The sequence below is a fragment of the Mustela lutreola genome, chromosome 1 (assembly GCF_030435805.1).
Source record: "Mustela lutreola isolate mMusLut2 chromosome 1, mMusLut2.pri, whole genome shotgun sequence".
Lineage (NCBI taxonomy): Eukaryota > Metazoa > Chordata > Mammalia > Carnivora > Mustelidae > Mustela > Mustela lutreola.
The window spans coordinates 13,687,821-13,699,953 of NC_081290.1; positions in this window are offsets into that span (position 1 = coordinate 13,687,821).

Genomic DNA, 12,133 nt, shown 5'->3' on the forward strand with positions numbered 1-12,133 from the left:
TTGCTTGGCAGTATTAATTTAAGTTATTGCAAAAATCTGTCTTTTTTTGCATTGAAGCAGAAGTATAAAATACTATTCCTAGGAAAAAGATTGACAATTTTCATAGTTATTATTATCATCATTATTATTTTCTGCAAAAGACTACTCATGTTTGCATTTTAGCACCTTGCAAAGTGCTCTGTATAAACCATGTCCTTAATAAATATTTAATAAATAAATAATCCCTAATTGCAGAGAAATAAAGAAAAAAGCAAATGATATTTTAAATTGTTTTGGTGAGCTTAGATTTTAATATCTCAAGATTATACTGCATGTGAATTAAGAAATTAAGCAGATGGTCTAGAAGTAAAATATACTTAGGAGTTTGTTTCTTCATATACTAGGACTAGCCAAGAATATAAAATTTCCAGTGGCATAAATGATTTTAGTTGTTCCTAATTTAAGGGATTATTTTTGTGTGTGTGTGTGTGCTGCCTATGAAATTTTTAGACTCTGCCTGCAATATCTATCACTTCTTTCTGCCTTTCTCTGTGTCATGGACATGTTTTTAGTTTGGTCATAAATAGCAACAAAGTTGAAAGAACAATTAAATGAAGCAGATTTTTTTTTTTTTTTTTTCCACAAACGCTTCATTTTCTCTTAGTACTTCCACGGAAAGTTTTGTCCCTTGCTCCTAAAGGACTGAACAGCGGTTGATCTCTGTGGCGCTAATGCTTCAAACTAAGGACCATGGAAATCGGGGACCAACTCCCAAGCTGAAGCAACAGTTGGAAAAAACCCAAAGACAGAAAAGAGTGGAATCACTTGATAATTCAGATAAAGCTAATGGCCCATGAAAGTAGAAGGCGTTGGAGATCTTAAGTACTTGGTCTATTTATTCCTTAGTCTGATCTGGACTTAAGGCTGAGCAACTCCTTAGTCAAGTAACACTTCTCTTATTGTCCTAAGAAAACATTATGCACCGTACACTGTGCTGGGAACTATGAAGGTGTGAAATACAAACATTATATTTGACAAGGAGACTCACTCAGTGAGTTGAAGAGTGAAGATTTGTTATCATGAAATTCTAATAAAGTATTGGAAATGCGAGCAGAAGAATGAAACCATCATGTGGTACCCTGAATTTTGCCTACCCCATCCATAGGTGGTACTTTCAAAGCTTCTGCTGAGTTGTTGAGTTTGTGGAGTCGAGACTGGAGTTTGAGCAAAGGGGTTATAAGAAATATTTACTGTCTTTTATTCTTATTTTTTTATACCCCGTCAGAGCAAAGGACAGAAAAAAGAGAAATGGGAGAAGTAAAATACGAGATGATGGTTAAGTGACATAGAATAATGACAAATTGAACTTTAAAGTATAGCATTATTTCGTAGTGAATTTTAGCTATTATTTTGCATTTCATGCTAGGCAAATGAACGCTTTCTTTAACCTGTTTTTATGGAAACATAATAAAAGAATAGTATTCCAAGTTTGAGTCCATAGTGGGATAGAGATAAAGGAGAATAAAAGACAGAGTAGAGCACAAAACTCCAGCAAAAAGCAAGTCAGAGACAAGGAAAGGAAACCAAAAGTGACGGGGGATTCATGAACCCCCAAAATTGACAGTTGTCTTATCAAAGGCATTGTACTGTCTGTAGCTCATGGAAGGTAAAATATTATCTGGCTCTTAAACTGGGAAGAAAACCACAACTGATATTTAGATAACATAATAGGAAAAGGAAAAATTTGTGTGTTACACATAATAAATCAACTGGGAAAGTAAAATGGACAAATAATTGGGAGTTTCAGTAAATAAAGTCATGAGACCTTAGTATTCAAATGGTGATTTGGATACTAAGAGATGACACAAAATTATACTTTAAGTATGAAAAACATAAAGGCACCTCTAATTTGTACTAAAAATACCACAATTTAGACAAATAAATGAGGTAACAGGTATGAAAATAGAGATGGTCCCATACCTACAATGGTTTGACTTCTGATTTTTTTTTCTTACTTATAATAGTGAGAAAGTGATATGCACTCAATAGAAACCATACTTCAGAATTTTGATTTCTTCCTGGGCTAGTGATAAGCAGTATAATGCTTTCTCATAATGCTTTCTCAGCAGAAGCTACAGGTGCAAGTCAGCCTCCATGATCATGAAGGTCAACAATCAATAAATTTCCAACCATTCTGTACCCATATAGCCATTCTGTTTTCCACTTTCAGTACAGTATTCAATGAATTACATGAGATATTCAGAACTTAATTCAAAATAGGTCTTGTGTTAGATGATTTTAGCCCAACTGTAGGCTAATACAAGTGTTCAGAGTACGTTTAAGGTAGGCTAAGTTAAGTTATGAGGTTCAGTAGATTAGATGTATTAAATGAATATTTGACTTGGGGTGCCTGGGTGGCTCAGTGGATTAAAGCCGCTGCCTTCGGCTCAGGTCATGATCTCAGTGTCCTGGGATCGAGCCCCGCATCGGGCCCTCTGCTCAGCAGGGAGCCTGCTTCCCCCTCTGTCTCTGCCTGCCTCTCTGCCTACTTGTGATCTCTCTCTCTGTCAAATAAAATAAATAAAATCTTAAAAAAAATGCATATTTGACTTATAGTTTTAAATTACAATGGATTTATCAGGGCATAACCCCATAGTAAGTCAGGAAGATCTTTATAATGACGTTTAGAGTTGATTTCTGGGCATTTAATATCAGTTGCTGCCTAGGGAATATGATTTGAAGAATGTTAGAGTAGTTCTTGTCATCCCATCATGGATGACTCAAATTCTTGTTAGATATTAAAAGTTATTATCAGTTCTCATAAGTGACATCTCTCTTCTCTGTCTTTAGAGGCAATTGAGAAACAGATGGAGTTAGAGATAGAGAACAGATTAGGTCTTATAGATGTAATTGCAGCCCACTATGTGCTAGATCGATCTGATACTACTCCCAGTTTTCTTATTCCAGGCCTTCGAGGAATAGACACCGTTGCCTACTTACCTAGGGATAAGAGGACAGAAGGTGAATGAAATATCTTTTGTTTAGGGTTTGTGATAGATTAGTTCAACCAGTCCACCAAGTGTCACATTCTATCCCCATACAGAGGAATAGGGGAGAAACACTAAGTCAGCAGTATTTAGATAAGATCTTTCCTCATGGAAAACAAAAGGGTATCAAATAAATCCCCCAGCTTCAATCCCAACTACTTTGTCCCTTTTGAACTCTATAAACTCTTGGAGGAAGAAAACATGCAGTTATTATATAACTTGATCATACATTGGTGTCAATTACTTTATCAGTTCTCTTCCAGTATGGTCCCTAATGACACCCTGCAAGCATCTGCAGCCTTCGTAGTGCACCTGTCCCAGGAGCCAGACACCATTCCCTGCTGCCTGGTTCTAAAACAATGGTCTTGTTCTTGCTCCATGGACTCCACTTTCTGACCTGCTGCATTCAGTTTTCCTGACTCCACTCCTGTCATGGTGCCACCCATACGGGTAGGAGAGAACTTCTCATCTGGTTTATTTAACAGCTAAGAAAAGCTTTGATAATTGGAGGGTAGAGAGAACATGAGCTCACTGGAGATGGACTTTCTAACATGAAAAAGGCATTGACAGGAAAAATGGGAAAGGAACTGAAAGATGAGATGAGAGAGATTCTGCTGAGAGCTTCTACTTAATTATTTTGCCTCAGGGCCAGTTTTATGACATTAAATTATTTTTATTTGAAATCCAGATAGATGAGAACCCCATAGAAAAAATTAAGAAGTGCAGTGATAAGGACCACGTGAATATGCTTCATTCTAGATATCAATTATTGTGAATAATGGACAGTCAACAACTGTGAACAAAATGGTTTAATATAAAAATATGCATACTTAATATAGCCAATCAAAGGAGATAACACTCTCTCTCTCTGTGAGAAGATCCATGAGCCTATTTACCTAACATAGATTTCTGGAATAAGAAGCTTTTCAACTTTTTGTCTTCTAATGTCATTAAAACTATTATGTGTTTGTGCTCTCTGTGATGTTATTAATGACTTGAATGGTAAGACATTGATATAAATAAGTGAATGCAGTTACAGAAAGAAGAGAGATATTGAGGGAATCTGCCAGTTTTTGAAAACATTTGAGCTGAAAATATTCTATATGTTACAGCTCTTTCTCTACCATATACACATACAGACTGTCTTACAGTTGAAAACTCATCTCCTCCTCTTGGTGGTTGGCTGGTATTTTTGTGAAAGCAGCCATTTCATTTCAGCTGGGCATTAGCTCGAGCCATCTGCTGTTAAGGGTTTCCCAGTGGTCTATAACCATGACAGTGTTTGAAGTTGGGCTTCAGGGTATCTTTAAAAACATTTTGCTTCTAATCTCTGTTTGTAGGTACCCTACTTTGCTCTTCATCCATAAGTTGCTTGAATATCCTGTACACATCTCTCCTCCTACTGATTTAACTTAGCAGATCAACGAAGCAGTCTATATTTATTGAGCTCCAATTAAGTGCAAAACACAGAGAGGTGGCTTTGTTGTAAAGTTTCAATGTATGTTGACTGGCTGCACTCTAAATCCTCCTTGTTGGTGATTCTAACTGCCATTATGATATGTAGAACTTTTAGATGCTGCTAATGAACTGTCAAAAACAGAAAGGTTCATCTAGAAGAGATATATGAAAATTACGGAAAATAATTAAATAATATATAAAGTAATTAAATGCAAGATTTTTTTTCTGGAAAAAAAACAAAAAATTATTTTGATGAGAGTCAGAATTATCAAAACTATTATGGTAATTACATGAATTCTAGTTTTCTGAGGATGAGAACAGTGCTTCCAGTTAGGTGCCATAAAGCACTTAATCCTTTGCATTTCAAATTTTTCCATATTATTGTAAGGTTACGTGGTTATGATGAGGCTTATGACTTAAGTATGCAAAAAGCACATCATAATTATGGTTTGAGATATGAAGGTAGATAAACATATTTAAATAGTTTACTATTAGGATAAAGTTAAAGTTTGTATGAGTTCACTTTCTGGGGTGTTACAGAGAGATCAGTTATTAAAGATGTCTCAGATTTCATCTATATATCTATATGACATAGAGTTGAGGTCATGGATGTCAGAACCTGACACATGTATCGATAACTGCCTCTTATACTCAATAACCTTGGCAAGGCACTGCAAGTTTCTAAATCTCATCTGTAAAAATGGGGATAATAATACCATGACTTCATTCAGTTGTTTTTTTTTTTAATATTTTTTATTTGTTTATTTTGAAAGAGAGAGAGACAGAGTGAGAGAGAGCATGAGAGGGAGGTCAGAGGGAGAGGCAGACTCCCCATGGAGCTGGGAGCCCGATGTGAGACTCGATCTCAGGGTTCTGGGACCATGACCTGAGCTGAAGGCAGTTGCTTAACCAACTGAGCCACACAGGTGCCCCATTCAATTGTTTTGAAGCTGTTATTAGGCAGTAAAAGTACTTCGTGTCATTCTTGACACATAAATGTTAAGTAGTATACCTATTATTATGATTCTTACCTTTTTTGAAAATTACCATTAAAAACAATCATAGATACATAAGCACACCATGCTCAGTAGTCACAGTGAACAGATTAAAAGTAATAAACACTATTCATTTAAAAATGTCTGATAAACATCAGATGAAGAGTAGATAATACCTGACATATTAATGAGAATAAAAGTGGTGGTGAGGGCCCCCTAGGTGGCTTAGTGAGTTAAGTGTCTGCTTTGAGCTGAGGTCATGATCTTGGAGTATTGGGGTTGAGCTCCTTTTAGGCCCCTTGCTCAGTGGGGAGTTTACTTCTCCCCCCACCATTGTGTGCTTTCTCTCTCAAATAAATAAGTAAAATCCTTAAAAAGAGTGGTGGTGAAAAGAGCAAACTCTGTGTTCTTTGAAAGTTTATTAAAACTTGATGGTCTCAAATTTATTTTATTTTTTAAAGATTTTATTTATTTAATTGACAGAGATCACAAGTAGGCCGAGAAGCAGGCAGAGAGAGAGAGAGAGGCGGAAGCAGGCTCCCTGCTGAGAAGAGAGCCTGATGTGGGGCTCGATCCCAGGACCCTGGGATCATCACCTGAGCCAATGACAGAGGCTTTCACCCACTGAGCCACCCAGGCACCCCTGATTGTCTCAATTTTAACGTGAGACTATAGTTGTAGTCCCTACCTCATAGACATATGACAGTGTGGTGAGTTAACACATGTAGGTCAGTATGGGCAGCGCAGTGTCTGGGACATGGTAGGTGTCAAAACATGCAGCATCACCATCGTCATTCCTGGCATCACTATCACTAGGCTGAATCTTGTGACGATTTAAACTACTTGATAGAATACTCTGTAGAAGTTTTGAAGTGTCCTTCATACGTCTCCTTCTATTTTCTGAACCAGTTGAAGGATAGCCATAAAAGATGACCAAAACAACAGCTTCATAACTAATAAAGCTCAGCTGGAGGATTCTACTTAAACTTGTAGCTGAAATCAGGATTCCTGCTCTTTCTCCAGCTGAATTGATCTCTCCACCCTAAAGGGTAGGTTTCTATCCTTTCTAAGCATAGCCTACTCTGATAGACTCACCACCTGGAGAGGAGCAGAGTATTTATATTCAGAGGTAAGCTAGATGGGAGAGTTCTACACCTGCTCAGAGCCTATTTCTCAATCTCATCCCTAAAAATGAGCCATTCCTCCTCTCTAGTTAAAATGTGAATGAGAGGACATGGATATCTTTCCTTCAATACCTTTCCCTCCTGGGAGGGCAGTGAAAGTTCCTTTCTCCATGAGATGGGGAGATAAAAAGAGGTAAATCCATATGGACCAACACAACACACTCTAGACACAGCAAGCCTCTCCTAACCCCCACCCCTTTTTCCTGGATTATTAAGTAAGACCTAAATTTCTTGCACTTGAGAATTTACTACCTGGAAAATGGGGTTTTGATGGACAGCACTTCTCTCTCTTGCTGAGATTGTTTGGAGATTAAAGAAGATAACTGCTTTGGAGATGCTCCAAGAGCCTCACATAAAAGGGACCATTATGTTCAGGTATCATGGACTAGATTATGGGTCTTGTAGGATGCTAACAATTTTAATAGCTAGTTTGTTTTTCTTTAGCAGTAATTCCTTCTGATATTTTCCATTTTTAATCAGGCAGAAGTTACCTCCAAATTTCCTTTGTTTGTCAGAACCTTGTTTTCTCAAAAAAAAAAAAAAAAAAAAAAAAAAACCAAAAACCAAAAAACAAAACAAAAAAAAAACTGAGGCATCTTTCAAGATTAGAAAAATATAGTCTTTAAGATTTCTTGACATTTATTCCAAAATAGCATTGTAGCTGAAATCAAATGGGAACACTTAGAAACTAGAATGATAATTGCAAACAAGGGGAGGGAATGAAACAATTTTCACCGCTTTTGTTAAAAAGTTTATACTTGTCATACTATGCTACATCTTATTTCTGAAATGCATTGAAAGTTGTTGCTGGTTTGATCTCAGATAGCATGGCTGCCAATTCCTTCCCCAGCACTCTGCCACTTGGCTTCTTTCCAGTGATGCCATGTGTAGTGTTCCCTCCCCTCCTCCTTTTTCTAAACAGAGAGGAAAACAAGTCCATTCGGTATTAGCCTGCAAGCTGTATAATTGGAATTAAAATTCAAGACACGAGTATCTTTTTAACTCAGAGGGCCAACTGCATTCACAGTTCCTCAAGTTTCCATTTTTAAAAATGTGACTTTATCTTTAAACGTGATAGTCTTAAAGTTTATAAAAGAGTATGGTCTGGGTTGAAGCCAAAATTGGAGTGATTTTTCTTTATCAATTTTTGGCTTATTATTTTATTTTTTCTTAGCTGTCTTAAAAGTGAGATGTTATTGCACTCTTCACTGGTTTCTAATTTGTCAAGTTCCCTTTTTAAAAAATATATGATCAATTTACCAGATGATCTTTATATACTATATTTTATAAAAGTTATTTCCTAGTATGTGAAGCTTAGAGAGGGAACTCAAATTTTCTGTCTTGATGGTATCCACATAAATCTTTCCTCCAGTGAACAGAGCATTGATTACCAGGCTATTAGGAGACAATAGTGTTTCATATTTTTTTCTTCTAACCTTGTCATTTGCTCTTACATGTTAGTGAGAAATCCATCTAATCTATGTGTCAGTAGCTATATCCACATATTATGGGTAGGGCTGTTAGCTACCTGCTGACTTCTAAGGAAAATTAATGTACTTATCACAGGTCCTTCATTCTAAGGAGCTGGAATTGATCTATACATATGTCATTAGTTTTCACCAAATCTTGGGGGGAGAGTTGGCAGATGTCTTTATGTTACAAATGGTTCCTCATACAGCCTCACTCTGTTCACCACCTGGAAAGCTTGCAGTGGCCACAGTGGATCTGTCACCAAGACAGAGGCACTGTCTACAAACCTTTGGGGATGGGGGAGGGCAATGAGCAGAATGGGGACACATTTTCCTGGGTTTTGCAATCCCTTTGTGACATCTGTTCTTATTTAATGAACTGTAACCACTGATGTTCTTTATTGGAAGAATTTCCGAGTTTTAAGAAGGGGAAAAAGAGGTAGATAAAACAGCTTCTAGCTCTTTCCTCCCTCATTTATTATTTGTCTCCCCCTCCCCAAGGGTAAAGGCAAAGTAGAAGAGCAAAGTAAATGGACATTCATTCTTGGATACTGTATAATGTACAATCAGAATTACAATGGTGAATGTTTAGGTCTGTGAGATGTTGACCCTTTTCTTTATAATGCCTTCTGTATATTGAGTCCAGTGTACATACATGCACTACTCGCAGTGATCTTAAGGGCAGTGAGTCAGAGTCCATAACAATATCCTTGAGCATAAAGATGTCAGAAATTCAGTCTATAGTAGTTGATCTAAGAGCCTGGTGATCCATAAGCATTTTAGCCAAGTAGACGCTTCCTAGACAGTTGCTGGATGCTCCTGCTGGCACTCTCTGAATAAGTTTATGGATGTTTTGGCTCCAAATTTTTGAAAATGAACCCCTCTGGATGCCAGAATTGCTGGTCTGCCCCTGCATGTTACAGGTAGGAAACGGGCTGTCTGTAGACGTAAGTGAATTTGAGAAGCAGCGAAGTGGAAGGAACTCAAGGACTGTACCAGCTTGCTGCTTGGAAAGTCTCCAACACAATGTCAGAACAGCAGGGACTCTCTGTGCACCTGCCCAAGTTGCACTTAAAATTAATGATTATTTGTGAGAACGGACAAGAAGGAAAATGTACTTCGTTCCCAAGTTTGTGGTGCGGGTTAGCTTCATTGGTATCTAATGGCTGACTGCCACGGAGCTGATCTTTTTTCGTACGTTCTGGCTCCTTCCTCAGGATGCCAGAAGCTCTTTGTTTAGCTAGTGCTTTATCTAATTCTGGCACAATCAATTCCACCTCATTCTCTTTCAGCACAATTGGCAGGACTCTATTGTTTATAGGGAAGGTATTTTCCCTCTAATTTAATACCTGGAATCTTTCTATGTTCCTTCCATTTAAAAAAAAAAAAAATGTTTCTTTGTGTCCCTTTCCTATTTTCTTTTTTCTCTCTCTCCTCCTTCAAGCTATGTGAAAATCTATCATGTAACTGAATTCCCAACTCTCATTGTTCTTTACCTTTTAGGTCTATCTTTTTACTTATTTTTCAAAGTAAAAAAAAAAAAAAAAGAAACCCTCTCATCTCACTGTGTTTCTTTTGCTTTAAAACGCACAGTGAAACAGTGATTTATGCATAAACATACAGTTTGTTCATTGTTTAGTCATAAATATATTATATAATGAGGCTGGTATATAGAACATTTTAGTGATACAAATTAAAGGCCGCATAGTAAGTACAAAGTTATCTATTATAATGTCCCATAAACACATTTTTATTGCAAGTCTAATGGGAGTCCTGCTCATCATTTTTGTTTTCACAATTGTGTTTATCTTTAGTGAGTACTTGCATGATACAGAAGACCAGATAATAATCTATCTCAGTACTCTTTAGAGTTGTTGCCTCCAAAAACCTTGGCTTGCAGTTAAAATTTTGAAAGTATGTCTCCTACAAGTTAGAATGGCTAAAATTAACAACACAAAGAACAACAGTTGTTGGTGAGGATGCAGAGAAAAGGGGAACACTCTTACACTGTTGGTGGGAATGCAAACTGGTACAAATATTCTGGAAAACAGAATGGAGGTTCCTCAAAGATTTGAAGGTAGAATTACCCTTAATCCAGCAATTGCACTACTAGGTATTTATCCAAAGGATACAAAAATACTAATTTGAAAGGATACATGCACCCCAATGTTTATAGCAGCATTATCTATAATAGCCAAATTATGGAAAGAGCCTAAATGTCCATTGATGAATGGATAAAGAATATGTGGTGTGTGTATGTACACACACACACACACACACACACACATATTTCATTATATATATATATAGAATATTACTCAGCCATAAAAAGAATGAATTCTTGCATTTGCAATGACATGGATAGAACTAGAAAGTCCCATACTAAGCAAAATAAGTCTGGCAGAGAGAGACAAATATGATTTCACTTATATATGGAATTTAAGAAACAAATGAAATGATCAAAGGGGGGAAAAAGAGAGGCAAACCAAGCTACAGACACTTAACTATGGAACAAACTGATGGTTTCCAGAGGGGAGGTGGGTGGGCAGACAGGCTCAGTAGGTGACTGGGATTAAGGAGTGCACTTGTGATGAGCGAGGGGTGTTTATGTAAGTGTTGAATTATTAAATTGTACACCTGAAAGTATTGTACTGTATGTCAATTAACTGTAACTTAAATAAAAAATAAATATATAGCCTATATATATTCTAATTTATAAATCACGTACCTATCTATATTCATTTATACACCTTTATGTATATGATTACTACTGTAACATAAGATACATTGTGAAATATACATATGGGCAAACATTTAAAAATCTACAGTGGAATGAATAGCAAGTTCTGCTGTTTTTTTCTTGCACTTCAGTAGATTATATTCTGCATACCCAGAGGTGCATACTACATGGTTTTGTGATTCTCATATCTGAGTGATCATTAGAAGAGTCTGGAGAAATTTTAAAATTTACACTGCCTATCTCCCTTCTCATATCTACTCAATGAGAATCTCTAAGATTGGAAGGTACTGGTGTATTTATTTGTGAACACTTAGTGATTCTGATGATCTGATGATGGATGGGACTCACTGCCCTAGAACAGATGGTTTTTAGAGTTACAGTTTGGAGTATTGGCATGAAATCCATCTGGATGCAGTGAATAGAATGTTGGGATTCCCAAAGGTCTTTCGACATGAATGAGGTGCGAGGCATTGAATTGGCTAACCCCAAAGATACTGAAGTTCTAACCCCCAGTAGCTATGAATGTGACCTTACTTACAAATAGATCTTTGCCAATGATCTAGTTAAAATGAGATCATCAGTGTGGAACCACCTAATCCAATAGGACCGATATCCTTGTAAAAATGGGAAATTGGGGCACAGAAGTGGACATACAGATAGATGCCATATGAAGACTGTAATTATGCTGCTGCAAACCAAGAACTACCAGAACACATCCTTCTCTGCTACCCTTAGAAGGAACATGCCTTGTTGTCACCTTGACCTTGGATTTCTAGCTTCCAAAACTGTGAGACGATCAATTTTCAGTGTTTGAACTACGCATTTGTGCTACTTTGTTATGATAGCCCAGGGAAACTGGTGCAGAAGGAAAAGAACCATTTGCAGCCAAACCAACCAAAACAGTTCAAACCAAACTAAGCCCCAAACGCCAAACCACCTTGCTCTCCAGTTTTTTTCTCCTCCCTTTTGTGTGTCTTTGCAACATGAAGACATGAGAGAGTGTCTACTTTTAGGATGAATACTTTAAACATAAAATATTCTAATCTAATTGTGCTTAAGGAACAAAGTATAAATTATATCCAATACGAAGGGAAACATGCACAACTTCAAAAACTTAAAAAGAAATAAAAATGAGAAAAGAAGATGAGCAACTATACTAATACAACCACTATAGACATTTGGTATATTTCCATAACTTTTCCCTTTATGTACTCTTTAAAAAATATATTGAAAAACTCAATAAACATGACGTATTTTATAT